General features: G+C 46.5%; 1 protein-coding gene across 36 annotated transcripts in view; it reads left to right on the plus strand.

Annotated features, from left to right (window-relative positions):
* TLN2 (talin 2) overlaps positions 1 to 19,100 on the plus strand; it is a 496,882-nt gene that overhangs the window by 25,934 nt on the left and 451,848 nt on the right. For 8 of the 36 annotated variants that reach the window (XM_086321350.1, XM_086321333.1, XM_086321348.1 and 5 more), the window contains exon 1: positions 9,111 to 9,244. The exons of 20 other annotated variants lie outside the window; for them this stretch is intronic. The gene's annotated coding sequence lies outside the window, so the exon portion shown is untranslated. Of the gene's footprint in view, positions 1 to 9,110; positions 9,245 to 9,440; positions 9,579 to 10,244; positions 10,338 to 17,479; positions 17,802 to 19,100 lie in introns of those variants that run through there. 8 more of the 36 variants (XM_086321335.1, XM_086321330.1, XM_086321361.1 and 5 more) reach the window with 5 other exon arrangements.

Here is a 19,100-nt window from a genome sequence, read left to right on the forward strand (position 1 = left end):
CAGAGGTTTAGTTTGTTTTGAAAGCTGAGGGGAAATCCCATGCTTTGGTTTCAGTGGTAGAATACCAGTGTTTTGCGGGGACTGGGTTTGAGAACCACTAGGCTTCTGTGTGCACCTTGGCCAGTCTGGTAAGAAGCCAGGTTCTAGCTTGGTCATTCAACCGGTGACTGACGTGCTGTGTTCAGCTGTTCCAAGTGTACTTCTGGGACCAGCAGCACAGTTATCACCTGGGAACTGATAGAGAGGCAGAGCCCTCAGGCCCTTCCCTCCCCTACTGATTCATAACTCTGGGGCAGGGGTCCAGGAGCCTGTGTTGGAACAAGTTCTGCAGAGTGTTGGACTGCACAGCAAGGTTTGAGAACCGCTGCTGTGTAGTTCTTCCTTTTTAAATATAGACAGTCAGCTTATTTCGTTTTCTTTTGGCCGTGATGCACGGCATGGGGATCTCAGTTCCCTGACCAAAGATGCAGCGCGCGTCGCCTGCATTGGGAATGTGGAGTCTTCGTCACTGGACCACTAGGGAAGTCCCTGCCGTATAGTTCTCAAGCAGTAGGAACTGTTCGGATGTTCAGTCTGGTGGATCATTTCCCGAAGCCTTCCCATTGGGTTGGGTTCTTGTTCTGGTAACCCAGGCCAAGTTAATGGGGGGTTCATAGAGCTAGATTTCCATTAGTGCTCAGTAATATTTAACAGTAGCCCACAGTCTGGATGGATAGGTCCGTCCAGCTCACCTCAGACCGGTCTTTGCAAAAAGCATGCTCTGATGGTGACTGCTGCTGCTGCTAAGTCGCTTCAGTCGTGTCCAACTCTGTGCGACCCCAGAGACAGCAGCCCACCAGGCTCCCCCGTCCCTGGGATTCTCCAGGCAAGAACACTGGAGTGGGTTGCCATTTCCTTCTCCAATGCATGAAAGTGAAAAGTGAAAGTGAAGTCGCTCAGTCGTGTCTGACTCTTAGTGACCCCATGGATTGCAGCCTACCAGACTCCTCCATCCTTGGGTTTTCCAGGCAAGAGTACTGGAGTAGGGTGCCATTGCCTTCTCCGATGAATCAATTTCAGGACATTTCCTCTCAAGGATGTCTTTGACAGTGTTCCTGTCGGGTAGACAGAGATGGACAGGTCGCAGGGAGGAAAGAACAGGAGAGGTGCCAAAACTGGCTGAGGACCTTGCAGAGAGACAGATTTCCATTGTGGAAACATCATAACAAGCAGCAGGGTTAAGAGGGGAATGTTTTTCACCTGTGTTTCTGCTGGCTGTGCAATAGCAGAAATGTTTGATGAGCATTCGTCTCTTGAAAGGATGTTTTCATTCCATCAGTTCAAACAGAGCTCTCTGTTTGAGAAACATTTCCTTGTGGAACAAATGTTTCCAACTGAATCAAACTGAGTGTGGAGATAGTATTGACTTGAGGGAAAAGAGGAGAGTTAAAGGTTTCCATTCATTCATACCTTCTCTGTGCCGGGCAACAGCAAGAGTGGAGTAAGACAGAATTCCTGCCATGGTAGGGGGTTTACCCAGAGGAAGGGGCAGCTGTCCGTCTTTCCTGGCAGAGGGCACGGTTTAAGGGAGGAGTCAGCCACAGCTCAGGGGCTCTGGCATCTGCTGGGATTGTTTCTCTGGACCTTGGGGTATGAGGGGCTAATGGAAAAGACTGTCCCCAAGCTACAATCTGCTTTTTCTTTTAGGATCTCTGAGTGGGTTATGGAGATGACTGTCCCCTGCCCATATGGCCAACCACATCATAAAGTCATAATAGTACCCCATTTTAGTGTAAGATAACTAAAATAAAAAATAACTTAAATAACTTCTAGGAGGTCGGATCTGGGTGCAGGTTGGGGCATTTCTATGAGGAGTGTTAGGGAAATACAATTAAAGACAAAATCTCCTCCCAGCCCAGAACACCTCCCCACAAAGAGAAGAGAAAGAAAACCATTTTGTTATTGAATAAACATTAAACCAGAATGTGATACATATCACAGGCAGCCTGTTGCGAGGACTGCAAAGCTAGAGATTACAAAGGTGGAAAGAATTCTCAGTCTTTTCTGTAGCTAGGTGGGTACGATGCATTGTATTCAAGCGTTCAAGATAGAATTGTTCCGTTTGTCAAGTCTTTACCACTGGAGGTAGGGCTTGCACTTTGGAGGCTGGTGACAACTAAAGTTAAGTCCTATTCCTCCCAGGAAACTGAGCTTTATTTTCCTCGATGATTACAGTTTAAAGAGGTGATTCTCAGGCAGTTGTGAGAGAGGCTTATTTAGTATTTGACCTTACGTGAGCAGCCCTGCCCCATTTCCCTGGTGAGGGTGGCTTATGTATCCTGGAATCAGGGATCTTCCTCAGTTCATTGGGGTTCCTACCTACAGATATAGACATTGACCTTGGACAACTACCTTTTAGGAGTATCTTAGGATTCTCATGTGAAAAAAGAGGTAGGACTAAAGCTCTTTGGTCTCATGATTTGGAGGCTCTGTTTCCATTTCATTTCCCCAAGCTGCCATTTTTTCTCTTCTTAAGCCTGGTCGGACAGCCGTGGCAGCCTGGCTAAGAAATCTTACCAGATCATACATATATGCAGATCGAGTTACAAACCAGCTTTTGGAGCTCCAGTTGGGAGTGCCTCGTAGACGGCATCAGGCCTTGGGGTACCCCTGGGCAGAGCCACCTTCTTCTCCCCCAAGCAGTAAGGTCCTGAAGGATAATTCTGTACAGCAGACAGAATTTGCCTGAAACCACAGCAAGGTCAATTTAGTGACACCGTGTTGTGGTATAGTACCGTGTTCATTGCAGGGCACCAGGCGAGGAGAACGGGCAGCTTGTACCCAGAAGACCTGAACTTCCCAGTGGCTTTCAGGTAAGAGTTTTAAAAGGCAACAATAGGGGTGAGGGCAGGGGTGATGTTTCAGGAATCTCAGTCATCAGCCTTCTGCTTCCACCTGGTCCAGGGTTTATAGGCTTGTGGTCAGCATGTCCTCACCATCCTCCACCTGTGTTGCGGTCTTAGTTTCTGTGGAACAATCAAAGATATGCATCAGATTGTTATCTATATCCCTTTGGGAGGAACTAGGAATCCTGTGACTCTACTGTTCTAATCATTAACTGCTTGAGTCTGAGTGCTCTTTGAAACTCTGGGAAGCCTAGGAGACTAAACCTTTTTTTTTCACAGACAGGAAATGGGGCACAAGGAGGGACTTCTATACCTGGAAAGGCCCCATAGGATTCTGCTCGGGTTTCAATCTTTGCTCATTATCTGACTCACCCTGCCATTATAAGGTGATAAAAATCACTTAATTTGTCACCGTCCTTCCCCAATTTGTTGCCTTCAATACATTTGTCTTTTTTCCCCCTCCAATCAGAAACCTCACCCGCTTACTCTCTGGCTCTTCTCTAAAGGATGTAGTGAGATTTTATGTGCCTTTTAGCCCCGGCATTTTATGCTTCCTTCCTCTAATGCCTGAGGAAGCCTCACGTCAGGGTCACCTGTGTGCTCAGTTATGTGTCCAGCTGTTTGTGATCCCATGGACACCGTAGCCCACCAGGTTCCTCTGTCCATGGGACTCTCCAGGCAAGAATACTGGAGTGGATTGCCATTTCCTCCTCCAGGGGATCTTCCTGACCCAGAGAGTGAACCCGCCTCTCTTGTGTCTCCTGCATTGGCAGGCAGAATCTTTACCACTGCACCACCAGGGAAGTCCTGAGGAAGCTGAAACTGCTTTACCTTGGTCTTTCTGAGGTTTTGCCAAGAAACTTTGAGTTGACTGGCAGTGCTTATGTACAGAAATTTCCTATCAGATGATGCTTCAATGAATTGCTTATCCTTCATTTACCAAGTCAGAAAATTCTTTTCCCTGCCTGATTCAGCCCTACTGTGGGAACCTCACAGTTGGCACCTCGGTTCTGCAAGAACCGAATCCAGTCTAGATGGAGACTTGTGAAGCTAGAGCTAAGTAAAGCTTCTGAGGGCTCCGAGCCTGGCGGTGGGAAACGAGCACCCAATTCTTGGCCACAACAGTGCCAGTGGGCAGTGAGGGGGCACCACTGAAGGATTTTGTATTTAGTGGGACAAAAATGTAAAAAGTAGCATTTTCAGATCTTTCCCTCCCTTTTATCCTCTTGCTCCCCCTTCCTTCCCCTCCACATTCATTTTCAGACCAGTGTGTGGTTTGTCAGCTCTGGTTACCTGCATTCTGGCTTGTCTTGAATTCTACCTGGTACTAAATGTAGAGAAGACACAGGGACTTCCCTGGCGGTCCTGTGGTAAAGACTATGCACTTTCAGTGTAGGGGGCATGGCTTTGATCCCTGGTCGGGGAAATAAGATCCCATATGCTGCATGGCCAAAAGAGTTAAAAAAAAAAAAAAAAAAAAAGAGGACACAGCATGTCCCCGCCCCTAATCCTTGGATTTTGATGTGGCATGGGGAGAAAGGAAGGGTCCTTCTGAAGAGTTGTGGGGCCTTGGGCAATTCCCTCACTGCGGCTGATCTCAGATTGTTTATCTGTTAAATCTACTTAATGATGAGTCACCCAGGGGATGGTGGGGACCAAGTAGGAAGTGGCTGTTCCACTCAGCACAGTGCTTGGCTCACAGTAGGTGCTCTGGAAATCTGCTTCCACTCTCTTCCTCGTGGTCTCTCTCCTGGTTGAACCTGTCATCCTTAAGAGAGGCCATTAACTGCATATACTGATCTAGAATCAAAAAAACTTTTCAAATATTCACAACAACGACAAATCCCTCATGCTTTTACCCTATGAGCAGCCCTTCCTTCTGATGACTAAGAAAAGAAAGCTTTCAACATGGAGTGCTTTGGAAAGAAGACCCCTCAGTCCTGTCTGATTATGGTAGCTATTGGCCACATATGGCTCTCGAATGCTTGAAATGTGGCTAGTGGGGTAGAGAAAGAGAATTTCTGAATTTACGTAATCCATTTAAATGTGAATTTAAAATCAGTTTCTCAATTTGGTGATAGGAAAACTTGTAAGTGTGTTTGGAATAACTTGGGTGTGTGAATCAGCCTTTTCAGCTGTAAGTGTTATGAATTCACAATATAGATCACACGTTTATTTCCAATGAAGATTTTGTATCCAGATTAAGAAGTGTGCAGTACATGTAAAGTACACACCAGATTTCAAAGACTTGGCATAAAAGAAAGACTGTAAAATATCTTATTAATGATTTTTTATATTGATTAAATGTTGAAATGATAATATTTTGGGTATATCAGATTAAATAAAATACATTACTAAAAGCATGTTCACGTGTTTCTTTTTACTTTTTTAAATGTGGCTACTGGAAAATTTAAAATCACATATATGACTCAAATTATATTTCTGTAAGAAAAAATGTATGACTCATATTTCTGTAGGCTTAGACCCTGGTCTATCACAGAAGCGAATTGGAAGGCCACAAAGAAGCTGCTGGATCCAGAAGTTGCTGTAGAGTTATGCTTTCTGGGGTCTTCCTCAGTGACCTGCATATGTAAGGAGCAGTGAGTGCTGGCCACTTAAAAATTCTAAACCATTGCCGCATCTCAATAGTGTGTCCTCCTGGGGGCAAGATGGGGAGAGCATTCGTTTCATAAAGGCTGCTGTGTTCCATGCGGAAGCCTGAACTCTTTGGTTCCTGACAGCTCCAGGGACTCCTTTTCTCCATCAGGTCTACTTCCTGAAAGATGGCTCTCCCCTAGGGCTCTTTGAGGTTCCTTGTTGATCCAACTTGGCTTCCTTCCGATATATTTCTTTTAAATTATTTTTAAAATTTAAATTGACGTATTTATTTGGCTGCACATGGTCTTAGTTGCAACGTGCAGGATCTTCGCTCTTCTTTGTGGCATGTGAACTCTTAGTGCAGCATGTGGGATCTGGATTGAACCTGGGTCCCCTGCGTTAGGAGCACAGAGCCTTAGCCACTGGACCACCGGGGAAGTCCCCTTTGGATTTTATGTTAGGTCCCCAGTCAAAGAACAGTAACAGCAATCAACTGTTAAAAAGTTGGGAAATTCAAAACAGTGTCACACTGTACAGCAGACATGCTTGAAAGCCACATGGTCCAGAATTTGGTGCATTCATGGTCCAGTTGTGGGCCAGCAAGGACTCTGCCAGCTCGTTGTATTGCATGTAAACAATTTTAAATGGTCTCATTTAAAAAGCAATGAAGTTTGAGTTGAATAAAATGTTCAATAGAATTTCATACCACTTTGGATGATAATGGTTAACCAATCCTGACTTAAAAATGAAATCAGTGTGTTATTCAGTCATTCAGAAGGCATCCTTTGAGCACCCCTATGAGTGGGATTCTTGAGGCAAGAATACTGAAGTTTTGCCATTCCCTTCTCCAGTGAGTGGACCAATTAAAACTCAACATTCAAAAAACTAAGATCATGGCATCTGATCCCATCATTTCATGGCAAATAGACGGGGGAAAAGTGGAAACAGTAGCAAACTCTATTTTCTTAGGCTCCAAAATCACTGCAGATTGTGACTGCAGCCACGAAATTAAAAGACACTTGGTCCTTGGAAGGAAAGCTATGACAAACCTAGCTGCTGCTGCTGCTAAGTCGCTTCAGTCGTGTCCGACTCTGTGCAACCCCATAGACGGCAGCCCACCAGGCTCCCCCGTCCCTGGGATACTCCAGGCAAGAACCCTGGAGTGGGTTGCCATTGCCTTCTCCAATGCATGAAAGTGAAGTCGCTCAGTCGGAAAGTGAAGTCCGACTCTTAGCGACCCCATGGACTGCAGCCTACCAGGCTCCTGCGTCCATGGGATTTTCCAAGGCAAGAGTACTGGAGTGGGGTGCCATTGCCTTCTCCTTGACAAACCTAGACAGTGTGTTAAAAAGCAGAGACGTCACTTTGCTGACAAAGGTCTGTAAGTTAAAGCTGTGTTTTTTTTTTTCCAGTAGTCATGTATGGATGTGAGAGTTGGAAGGCTGAGCACCGAAGAATTGATGCTTTTGAACTATGGTGTTGGAGAAGACTCTTGAGAGTCCTTTGGACTGCAAGGAGATCAAAGTTTCTTGTCTAGAACTTCAAAAGCAGTTAGTTGCTATTAATTTTAAATGGCAGTTTTTATTATATTACTGTAATTATCTTTTGATTATCTGGGTAGCAGGTCATTTACACTGCAGCTTTTCAGAGCACAATAACCAGAGTTGGGAGGAGGCTTGGAGATCTCCAAATTGAAGGGGCCCCAAATTTCTTTTCTTAGGAGTTGTCCTCCTCTCCCTGTTGTCTCCCCATTGGTCCTGATCTTATCCCCTGGCACCCCAGCAGCAATGTAGAAATGCCTTCCATGGGGAAGTCCCCATGTCCCATTTCCACCCTTCATTCCATCTTTTATCCAGGCTAAATGTCCCTTTTATTCAACCCATCTTCAACAACTCTTCACATGTGAGGTTTCTGGATTGTTGACCTTCTTGTTTCCATTCTTTGGTCACTGGTTCTCAGCCCAGCTGGAGAACCTTGTAAGCTGGCATATCCTGGACCTTCTTCCAGAGACTGGTTTAGAGAGTCTAGAGTGGAGTGTGGGCACCTGGTCTTTAAAACCAACATGAAATAACCACCCAATCACTCAAATAGCTATGCAGCCCAGTGCAGAGCAACATGGGGCTGGCTTTTCCTATGAGGAGGAGGTTGTCCTGATGTAGCCCAGAATCACATTAGCTTAGAAAGTCATCAGGAGGGAGTGGCTTGTGTGTCTCCATGTTACCAACACCCCATCTCTATATCTTACCTATAATAGATAGGTACCCTGCAAATATGTAAGAACAAATGGATGGTCCCTAAAACCTATCCATGTGAACTGTCAGTAAGAATCAGATATCCCCCATCTCTGCTGATGAAATTCTTAAGATACCAAATTCAGGGCTTTAATGGACTCTGCTTTCACTGGGTAACATCTGCTCTCTGCCATAGTTGACCTTGATGGTAATTCTAACTCGATGTTGTCTGAGTAGCAGAATGGCTGGAAGCAAAGACTTAGAGCCCTACCATCTGGATTTGAATCGTGGTTCTAGTGGCACAGCTCGCTGCTTCAGTTCTTAACTGGCCACACCTCACTTTCCTCATCTGTAAAATGGAAATAATAACGGTTACTGGCTTCAATGAGTTGTGATGGGATTAAATGATCCAATGCATAAGGCACTTAGCGCAAGGCCTGGCAGAGGAAGTGCTCACTGGTTATTTCTCTTAAGCCTGAAGATGGTAGTGACAGAACAGTGGACAGGAACAAACATTGTGTTTGCTGTGCCCCACACCCTGTTGAAGGCTGTGTGGATCGAGCTTCTCTGGGAGGTGGCTGGAATTGTGCGTCGTCATAGGAAGGATGGGAAGCTGAGTGGTGAGGCCTCAGACAGGCTTGGTTCTGGTTTTTTTTGGCTGCATTGGATCTTCACTGCCTTGCGCAGGCTTTCTCTGGTGGTGGTGAGCAGGGGTTACTCTTCATTGTGGTGTACAAGCTCAGGGCTTCAGTAGTTGCGGCTCCTGGGCGCTGGAGCACAGGCTCGGTAGTTGTGGTTCCTGGGCTCTAGAGCGTAGACTCAGTAGTTCTTGTGCATGGGCTTACCTACTCCACAGCATGTGGCATCATCCCAAACCAGGGATCGAACCCGTGCCCCCTGCATTGGCAGGCGGATTCTTATCCGCTGTACCACCAGGGACATCCTTGGTCCTGTCTTTTTTGGGTGAGGTCTGCAGGGGTTAGAGAAGTGGAGTCTGTGCAGCAGATGGCAGGAGAGCTGTTCTCGTACCAGCTACCAGGTCTTCTCCAGCTGCATAGCTGGCTTCCTCCTGGGGACTGGCTGGTGCCTCTCCATTTTGATTGCTTATTACACTCACCTGAGAACTATTACACTCCACCCACGCTCCGCCCTGCCCCAACCAGTGTCATCTGTAACACCACTGCTGCAGCCCAAGCATCCTTGTCTTACAAGAGCCCCCAGGTGATTTTATTTTTAATTTTTTTTTATTTTTGGCTGTGCCACATGACATGGAGGGGTCTTAGTTCCTCAACCGGGAATTGAATCCTTGCCCTCTGTAGTAGACTCACAAAGTCTTAACCACAGAACCACCAGGGAAGTCCCCCCCAGGTGATTTTAGTGTGCATCTGGGTTAATTGCCCATGGGGCTGATGCAAATCCGGCATGGTCTCCACGTGTGCTCTGAGCTCTCTTTTTGGGATGTGCGTCCACTGAGCAGCCTGGTCAGCTGCCTTCTCTCACAGGGCTCCTTGGTCTCACCTTGTAGTGGAGGTAAAGTAGCATTGACTTCAGTAGTCTTGTAACAGACGCTTCTTTGCATTCCAGAGGCTGGGTGGACTTTTATAGGAGAGGGTTGGACTTCACAAGGGATGGTTCCTAAGAAGACTGGAAGAGGCTGGTATACAGTTGCCTCAATCCATCAGTACAGTGGTTTAGGGAGTAAATGTTCCTGCTTTGGTGTTTGTCTCCTCCCGGAGATAGGACGACACATTTGTGCTTTGTTGTGTAAACTTGTGCATGGCTGTGTCCTTCCTGGGTTGAATTAAGCCTCATGAAAGTGCTGGTACATCAGGATTGTCTGCCTTGGTTCTACAGGATCCACTTGGTAGGTAGCTTTTTTCTTTTATTAAAAAAAAAATTTTTTTTTGGCATGCCACCCAGCATGTGGGATCTTAGTTCCCTCACCAGGGATGAAACCCATGCCCTTTGGATTGCAAGCTTAGAGTCTTAATCTGTGAACCACCAAGGAAGTCCCGGTGGGTAACTTTTGTCACATTGCTTTTAGTGATAGTTGCTGCTGTTACCTTCCCATCCCTGTTTTTGGGGAGAACTCTTCATTGGCCCAAATATAATGATTGTTCATAGACAGTTTTCAACCCAGACCTGTGTCAGAACTGCTGGGAGGCCTTGAAACCACCAGCTTTTTGTTTCTGTCTTAAATTTCCCTCTCAGGCCTCCAGACCAGTTAAAACTGTGTCTTTACCGGGTGAGGGTGGGGCGAGTTGGTGGTGGGAGTTGCCTTTCTCCAGTGCATGGGAAGTCCAGAACATGACCTGGCCAGAGGCGTTTGTGTGGAAGCATGGGTCCTGAAACCTTGCCTGGCAAAGGCCTGAAGAGGCCGGTGATGTGTCCAAGAAGCGACTCCTGCTGTCACTAGCTTGCTCCTTCCAGGCCTTTCTGTGGGGCTGTCAAGTGCTGTACCACAAGTGAAAGGAAAGGTGCAGCTTGCAACGGTTCACTGTCTTCTCCCCTCATTTGATTTTACCATTTTAGCAAACACTTTCTAGGCCCTGTACCCTCAGGAGATGCAGAGCAGCAAAGCCGTTGCTGCCCTTCTGGGGCCTCTGGCCTGGCCTGGACCTGGGTTGGTACCCTGTTGCCTGGACTCTGACTGGGAGGGAGGTGGGCTGGGTCTGGGAGAGTTGGGGGGCACCCACTATGGGCAGGGATTGGGATGGGAGGAGAAGAGGGGATGTGGACAAGAGCCTTTCAGATCCAGATACACCTCAGTCTGGACTTCCTGGTGAGTTCTTCTAGGATGATGGGGACTGGGGCTCAAAGCTGGACATTTGTCTGAACTCACTCTTAGATCATTGGCATCGCTGGATGGGGATGCTAGAAAGAAGCTGGTGCTTGAGTCCTATCTGTCTGCTGTGGTTTGCAATCAGTTTGGGGGTGTGTGTGTGTGTGTGTGTGTGTGTGTGTGTGTGTGTGTGAATTCCCTCAGGAGGCTGTGGTTTTCAGTCAGTTTGCTGTGCGTGTGTATATGTCTGTTAATTCCCTCTGGAGACATTTTTCGTGTGTGTGGTATATGTGTGTACATGTGTTAATGTGTGTGTGTGTGTGTGGTATATGTGTGTAATATGTGTTAATTCCCTCAGGAGGCATTTTTCTGGGAGGCCCTGCCTTGTGGTGCCAGGGCCACAGAGCTGAGCACAGTGCCAGCTCTCTGGGGGTGGAGGTGGGGTGCTTCCAAAGCCTGCTGGGCCACATGTGGTTTGGGAGCACTGCATCCGTGTACTTGGGAAATTCCTCTGCTCCATCCGTAGCTACTAAATCAGCATTTTAAGCAAGCCTTCCAGACACCACCTCTATATTCCTAGATTACTGCAAAGTTTGAAAAGCTTAGCCCTGGAGGTATTGCCACCACTTGGGTGAGAAATATCAAAAATCTGGGTTTTGTGGTGGCAAAAGGGCTAGAGAGGGGAGAGGAGGGGCTGGTTCTGGGGGTCTTCACGGGGCAGAGCTAAAGGAGTGAGTGAGTGAGTGAGTGCAGGTGAGGAGCAGGATGCCTGGCTTCTGGCTGGGGTGCTTCTGGGCATTTCTACGGACATATCAGGCAGGGAAGGGGAGGGTTCGGCGCACGTGGGTCTTGAGGGCTGTGCACGTGAGCATGCTGGTGTCCACAGATGTGAGGAGTTATGGGTCTGAGAAGCAAGGGCCGGGAAAGATGGGTCTCCCAGGAACTCTTGGGGGAGGGGCTGCCCAGATTTATGTCTGAGCCCTTAAAAATGATCTGTGTGAGGTTCTCTTGCTTTCATCCTCTTTGGCCAGGCTTCTTCTACTTTGGCCTTGTTGTAGCCTCTCTTATGAGATACCATCTACTTCCTGAGTGGTTTGGGTGAGTCCTCCTCCTCCCCCCGCATCCCCACCGCCAAGTGGGGCTTGAAGGTGGCAGGAAGAGGCAGCAGCGGGGGAAAAGTAGGGATGGGAGATTGGCAGAGTTTGACCATTGCCAGGTTGGAGGTGGGTGGGTACTCCCCCCAACCCCCACCTTTAGCAGCATCAGTGCTGTGGGTGCCAAGGCCTAGTCCCCCAGGTGTCTCAGAGGTGCTGTCTACCCTGAGCCTGCTGCTCCCAGTCTTACATTGGTTTCATTTAACCCAGGCTTTCTCAGCTTTGTCACAGTTGACACTTTGGGCTGATCAGTTCTATTGAGGGGGAGAGAGGCTGTCCTGTGCACTGGAGGATGTTTAGCAGCATCCGTGGCCCCAGCTCAGTAGATGCTGGCATCACCCTCTGCCCTCACTGTGACAATCAAAATATCTCAGCATTGTCAGATGTCCATGGCAGGTAAAATAACCCCATTGAGAACCATTGACTTAACCAATGTTGAGCCCCTTTTCCACTTTGGGCACCAAGGGTCGATCAGTGAACAGACCCAGCCCTGGTCACTTTGCTAGGTCTGAGATGAGGGACAGTGTCAACGGGGTGGATCTTAGGCCTCCAGGAGAGGTGTGACGGCTTGGAGGCCTGGTGTGATGGGTGAGGGTCTGTCTGCAGGTGTCCCTCTCACAGCTCCATCCTGGAGTGGGATTCAGGGCATGGTGTTGCTGGGGAGCTTGGGTTCCCCCTGCTGCTGCCTATGCTGCTTTATCTAAGAACTGCCTTCTTGCTACACTCATGAAACAAGTCTTGTCTCCTTTTTTCTTATGTTCTTTCTCTCCCTTTTTTTGATAAGGTGGCCAGGTTAAAAGTCTGCACCAAACCTTTGGGTGGGGGTGGCGGTGGTGGTGGTCTTTCCCAGCAGAAACCTGCCCTTGGTGCCCACCTCGGGCACAGCCTTCTTGTACATCGAAGATCCTGCTGCCTCCCTCTGCCTCCTCCTTTAGGCCACAGTTGGAGAGGAGTCTCTCTGACCTGCAGGTCGGGTCAGATCATTTGCCTCTGGACAAGCCCCTTGGGCTCCAGATCCCTGGAGAGTCTGGCCCTGCCTCCATGCCCATATCCTGGAAGTTATCTCTCCCTGCCCTCTTGACTGACCAACTGACAGGTACACAGGATCTCAGCCTGGATAGGTAGCAGTCCTAGCCAGGGTAGCAGTCTACTTCCTGGTAGCAGTCTCCCTGACTCTCCATCTTCGGGCACTCTCCGAAGGGTGCCTACCCTTCGATCACCGTTAGAATTTCCTCAAAGCTCCTTGAGGATTGTTCCCAGGGATGGGCCTGGTGCCAGGTACTTGGAAGGCATCATTAAGTCTTTGTGGGATGACCGACATATGTGTTGCTCCTCACTGTTTTATGAGCTCCGCTCTCAGAAGGGGAGGATTCATGGGGCCAGCAAGTGGCTGAGACGTCAAGCTCAGCCCTCATTTTCTTGGATGTGCACCCTCCACCTTCCTCTTTCCCTCCCCATCTCCCCCTAATCCCATTCTGCTGGTTTCTTGTTTCCTCAGACCCCTTTTCATAGCCTGCTCCCAAGGAAAGGTGGGAGATTCATTGATTTGTTGGAAGAAAAATAATGTTTATTTGTTTACTTGTTTATTTTAATTAGCTGCCCTCCCGTGAACTTGTTTGTTTGTTTGTTTTGTAACTGTGCTGGGTCTTAGTTGCAGCATATGGGATCTAGTTTCCCAACCAGGGATCGAACCTGGGCCCCCTGCATCGGGAGCTCAGAGTCTTAGCCCCTGGGCCACCAGAGACGTCCCTAATGTTGTTTTTTTTTTTTTTTTTTTTTTTAGTTCTACCAGGTTATTGCTACCAACCCGTGACCCTCCACCCTCATGCACACATGCTCAGTCATGTAACCCCATGGACTGCAGCCTGCCAGGCTCCTCTGTCCATGGACTTTTCCAGGCAAGAATACTGGAGTGGGTTGCCATTTCCTTCTCCACCTAATGTTTAATAATTGGGGATGTTACTTTCGTTGGTAGATTGGCATGTCGTTGGTAGACTGGCATGTTTGCAGAGGATTTCAGGGGTTAGGTGGAGGAGTGAGGGGAGGGGGCTGGAGGGAGAGGCAGTTGTATCTGGTGGTGGTGGCTTTAACTCTAGTGACAGCTAACCTGCAGCTTGGTTTCCTGGAACCGTAAAGGTTTACAGCCTGAAACACTGTTTGTTTGTTTGCCTTTGTGGACGCACAGACGTTTCCTTCCTCATTTGGTTTCTGTGGCCTGTGTTTAATGTAGACCGAATGTTTGTGTCTCTAGGATTTATCTTAAGAACAACAGTAGGAGCAGGGTTGTAAACTTAGTTCAAGAAAGAAAGCACGAGAAGCGGATTTGCCTTGACTGCTGACCATTTCAAGGGCCATTTCCGTCTCCTGCCTGCTGTGTCCAGAGTGGGCTGCTTCAGTTTGGTTTTCCATATTCACAGCAGAGTCTCTTTAGATTCTTTCCCACTACTGAATGTGCTTCTCAGAAGAGAAAAAGCTTTTACAAAGCATTGTGTTCCTTTCTCCATAAGGATGGCGTGTGGTCCTTCTGGAAGAGGCGTTTGTGTATTGATGACCTGCCGAGTGTTGTATGTCCTGTGTTAAACTGCAGGTGTGGGAATTCCAAGAATGTCACAATGTCCTATAGGTCAGGTTTGGCTCAGATGGTAGAGAATCTACCTGCAATGTGGGAGACATGGGTTCGATCTCTGGGTTGGGAAGATCCACTGGAGGAGGACATCGCAACCCACTCCAGTATTCTTGCCTGGAGTAATAATCATATTTTTGGGCTTCCCTAGTGGCTCAGTTGGTAAAGTATCTGCCTGCAATGCAGGAGACCCAGATTCGATCCCCAGGTTGGGAAGATCCTTTGGACAAAGAAATGGCAACCTACTCTGGTGTTCTTGCCTGGAGAATTCCATGGACAGGGGAGCAGGGCAAGCTACAGTCCATGGTACTGCAAAGAGTTGGACACAACTGTGGGACTTTCACTTTCTTTCAAGTTATTAGTAATAGGGATTTAATATTCATGGATTCCTGATCCTGTCTGACCTTCTAGAATCACCTAGGGGAGCTTTGAAAATGCAGACTTAAACCCCCCTGGACCCAGGGAATCAGAGCCTTTCTGCATGGAATGTGGGACCCTGTTTTTCAAAGTCTCCCAGGGGAGACTTCTGTGTGAAGACAGGCCCTAGAACATGTCACTTACCCTGACAGGTCTCCAGGCTCTCTGCCCTTGCTGCTCTGTCTTGAGGGTCGGGGTGAGTCCTCAGTCAACACCCCATCCCCTCTGGGGGTGTGGTGCTAGTGATGGTACTATTTTAGGAAAGTAGTGGAGAAGATGCCTGGTAGCAGCAAATTGTGAGCAGGGTTATATGCGTGTGATGGTGTTGCCCGGGGTGGTATGACGTGGCTATGCTGGGAAGCCAGCAGAGTGAACTGATTGATCGGTTTGAAAATGCCCAAACCCTTCCCTTCAGTTGCTTTAAAAATCTAAAAACGTCTTACAGTTTATAAGAAGCACATGTGTTATAATTGCGTGTGGCTCAGTCTTCACTGTGGTTCTGGCAGACATGGCTTTGTTAAGAATGGTTCCCTGCTTCTACTCACTCTAGACGTGTCTTGATTGTTCACGGTTTATTATCCTGTAAGTTTTGGCTGCCAGGTTCATAATTCAGGGGGAATTTCACTCTTGTTGGTGTATGTAAGTATCAGTGACTTTCAGAGAAGCCAGAGAAAGGACGCACATTGGAAGTCTTCTGGAGGAGCACCAGCAGTTTAGCTTGGTTTTCACAGTAGAAGCTGGACAGTGTTCTGGCTGACTCCTGGTTAAGGTGTGCAGGATGACCTAGTCATTTTTACTTTAATTGTGAATTCCTAAAACCTTGGGCACGCTGATGTCAGAAACACCAGAAACGATACAGGAACAGACATAAGTAAGTGCTGGAGTATTTGTGCCTCTGTTCAGCTTCCTTGGCAAGGATGATGCAGGACGGAAATTCTGATACTTTCCCAGAAAGGATTTTATTGTTTCATCTTAGAAGTGATCTAAGATCACTGGTTAGGATTCCTACATAATTCATATAAATACAGAAATTTCCTGAAATCCTGGTCCTGACTGCAAAAACGTTTTCACTTTATAATAATTCTAATTTAGTGATACTCTAAAAAAGCTAATTTACTCTGGTTTTTGAGTTTTTTGGAATATTTTAAAAGTGTACAGGTTTTTAAAAATTGAAGAATAGTTTGATATATATAAATTACAGGTGTGCAATATAGTTATTAACAATTTTTAAAGTTTATAACCTACTTATAGTTACTATGTAAAATATTTGCTATGTTCCCCATGTTGTATAATATATTTTTGTACCTTATTTTATATCTAATAAAATCCCCCTATACTGCCTCTTCCCCCTTCCTTCTCTCCATTGGTAATTCCTATTTTATTCTCTGTATCTGGGAGTTTGTTTCTGTCTTGTTATATTCATTATTGTTGTATTTTTTAGATTCCACAGAAGTGATGTCATACAGTATTTGTCTTCCTTTGACTTACTTCACTTACCATAATGCCCTCCAAGTTCATTCATGTTGCTGCAAATAGCAAAACTTCATTCTTTTTTACGTCTGAGATAATATTCCATTGTATACACATACCACACTTTCTTTATCCGTTCATCTGTTTATGGACACTTAGGTTTCCTCCATATCTTGGCATATCTTATAAATAATGCTCCTATGAACACTGAGGTGTATATATCTTTGCATTGGTTTTTTTTTTTTTTTGCAGATATATACCCAGGATTGAAATTGCTAGATTCTATTTTTAGTTTTTTAAGAAACCATACTGTTCTCCATGGTGGCTACATCAATTCTCATCAACAGTGTACCAGGGTTCCTTTTCTCTACATCCTCCCCAACATGTATTATTTCTGTTCTAAATGTATACAGGTTTTTTAAAAAAATTAGGTGTCTGTTAGTCCCAAGTATTTACATATTCTGAACACTTTTATTAGATTTCTAACAGAAGCAGTGATTGATACTATTAGTGTTTTGAAGGGAGACAGTTCCATTACAGTTTTAACTGACTTTGGGGAACATACCATTGTGTGGAAAGTTAAACAACTGCTTTGTTTCTTAAGTGGAGAGCAAATTACTGTGAGCTTGAAAACAGTGTACCTGTTTTATTGGGTCATCTATGGTTCAATTTAAGCCATAGAAAAGCTAGCAAAACCAACTCTACAGCTGCCATTTCCTGTCCAAGCTCTCCCTGCCTATAGAATGTTGACCCCAATTAGGGCTGCAGCTGTTTTTTCCCCTAGACCCTTGTTTTCTAAATAGCACTTAATCTGGGTTACTGGGGGCAAGCAGTTTGTGTTGGGAAGTTTAGCACTCGTGAGTTAATTTGCACTCAGAGTTTGGGCACAGTGGCTTGCTTCTGCAGGAGTTCAGATGAGTGCTGGAGAAAATCCGTCCCACTGTTGGAGACGCAGTCAACACAGCTAATAAGTATTCATTGTGTGTATACTGGTGCCCTGCCTTGTATTTAAACCCAAATGGATTATGAACATAGTATAAAACATAGCTCAGTACTTAGAATGAAGCAGCAAGATTGTTAGACGGAGGCAGCAATTTCAAGGTAATGAAGGAACATGAATAATTCAGGTTAAGTTGCTCAGGACAGTTATTGAATGATCATCAGTTTTAGGGGCTTCGTTGGTGGCTAAGTGGTAAAAACATCTCTCTGCAATATAGGACATTCGGGAGACACAGGTTCGATCCCTGGTTGGGAAGATCCCCTGGAGGAGGAAATGGCAAACCACTCCAGTATTCTTTTTTTTTTTTTTTTCACTCCAGTATTCTTGCTGGGACAATCTCATGAACAGAGGAGCCTGGCAGGCTACTACAGTCCGTGAGGTCGCAAAAGAGTCGGACACAATTGAGCATGCCTCAGTTTTAGCCAGCAGACAGATCGGTGTTGTATGAACATCTGGAAGGCTTCCTGGAAAAGAAGCCTTTCAGTTCTTCCCAAGATGATGGTTGTAACATGGCTGATCAAGCACAAGAGAGGAACTGAGAGACTGGATACCTCGCCCTGGATTCTTGTTGAGCAACGATGTTGCCTGTAGCGCCCCAGGTCTACAGAGTGAGGTTTGAAGGAAAACCTCTTCTTGAACAGGTCAGCATCTTTCTGAAGGGCCCAGGCAGAGGGCTGTAGGTACCCAAATTTCTCCCTGAGCCTTGGTCACAGTCTGAGGGGACTTGTGGCAATAAATGTGCAGCTTTCCCCCTTGGACAAGGGAAGTGTGTTCATTTATGTATATGTCTAAAATGAACATTAAAAAGAGACCTAGTTTAATAGTATCAAGGTTTTAAATCTGCCATGAACCCAGCACAGCCCCAGGCGTAAATGCCTAGTTAAGCCCCAGCATTCACCCCTACATATTTGTGGCTATAATTTGACCACACACTGATATATTAAACATGAAATTAGGTAATGACATAATTAGGCCATTGAGACATGTGCCGAATCCTCAGGACACCAGAACAACCCCCTCCAGGGTTGAGTAACTACAACTGTGACTGTACTGCTTGTTTGATTTCTCAGGGTTTGTGCCCAGAAGGACCACATGTTGTCTCAGACTCTGGAATCTTGAAACCAAACATCGACAAGTGGCTTGTTTGAGTTTGGTTCAAGTTTAGAGGCTGAAGGGATCCTAAGAACTCAGCAAATAGGAATTTGTGCGGCTTTCTTCAGCCTCTCCATTTGGACGAATGTGCGAAGGGGAGAAAGAAAGCATGCATCATTTGGTTCTTAGGTACTAAGAACTTTCCCTTGTCCAAGGGGGAAAGCTGCATATTCATTGCCACAAGTCCCCTCAGGCTGTGACCAAGGCTTTGGGGGAAATTTGGGTAGAGATAGAAGGAATGAGAAAGTTCTAGAATAGGAGACTTGAAACTGATGGGTAGCCAGTTCTTTGGTCCTTGTCAATGGTTTTGGTGTTACTGTTTTCTTGGATTTCATTTCTGCTGAACAAAATGTTTGGGATAGGAATGCACAGAGGGTAGACCCGTCCAGGCCTCAGGCCCTGACCGTGGCCGCAAGCACATCCCTTGCCGTGGATCAGAGGGACAGTCAGGGAGCGTCTCCAGGAAGGGACAGATTGCTCTTTTAGCTCCAGTTATGGTGATGCTAGTGGTAGAGAACCCATCTGCTAATGCAGGAGACCTAAGAGACGTGGGTTTGATCCCTGGGTTGGGAAGATCCCCTGGAGGAGAGCATGGCAACCCACTCCAGTGTTCTTGTCTGGAGAATCGCATGGACAGAGGAGCTTGGCAGGCTATAGTCCATGGGGTTGCAGAGTCGGACATGACTGAGCAACTTAGTACATATGGATACCAAATTCACCTGTGATTCAGAATCATAGCAGGCCTCATCCTGGTATCATAGTGGCTGGGCTGTGTATATGTGTGGTTA

Source organism: Bos grunniens, chromosome 10, assembly GCF_055505025.1.
Source record: "Bos grunniens cultivar Pamir isolate PY7600 chromosome 10, Bosgru_T2T1.0, whole genome shotgun sequence".
NCBI lineage: Eukaryota > Metazoa > Chordata > Mammalia > Artiodactyla > Bovidae > Bos > Bos grunniens.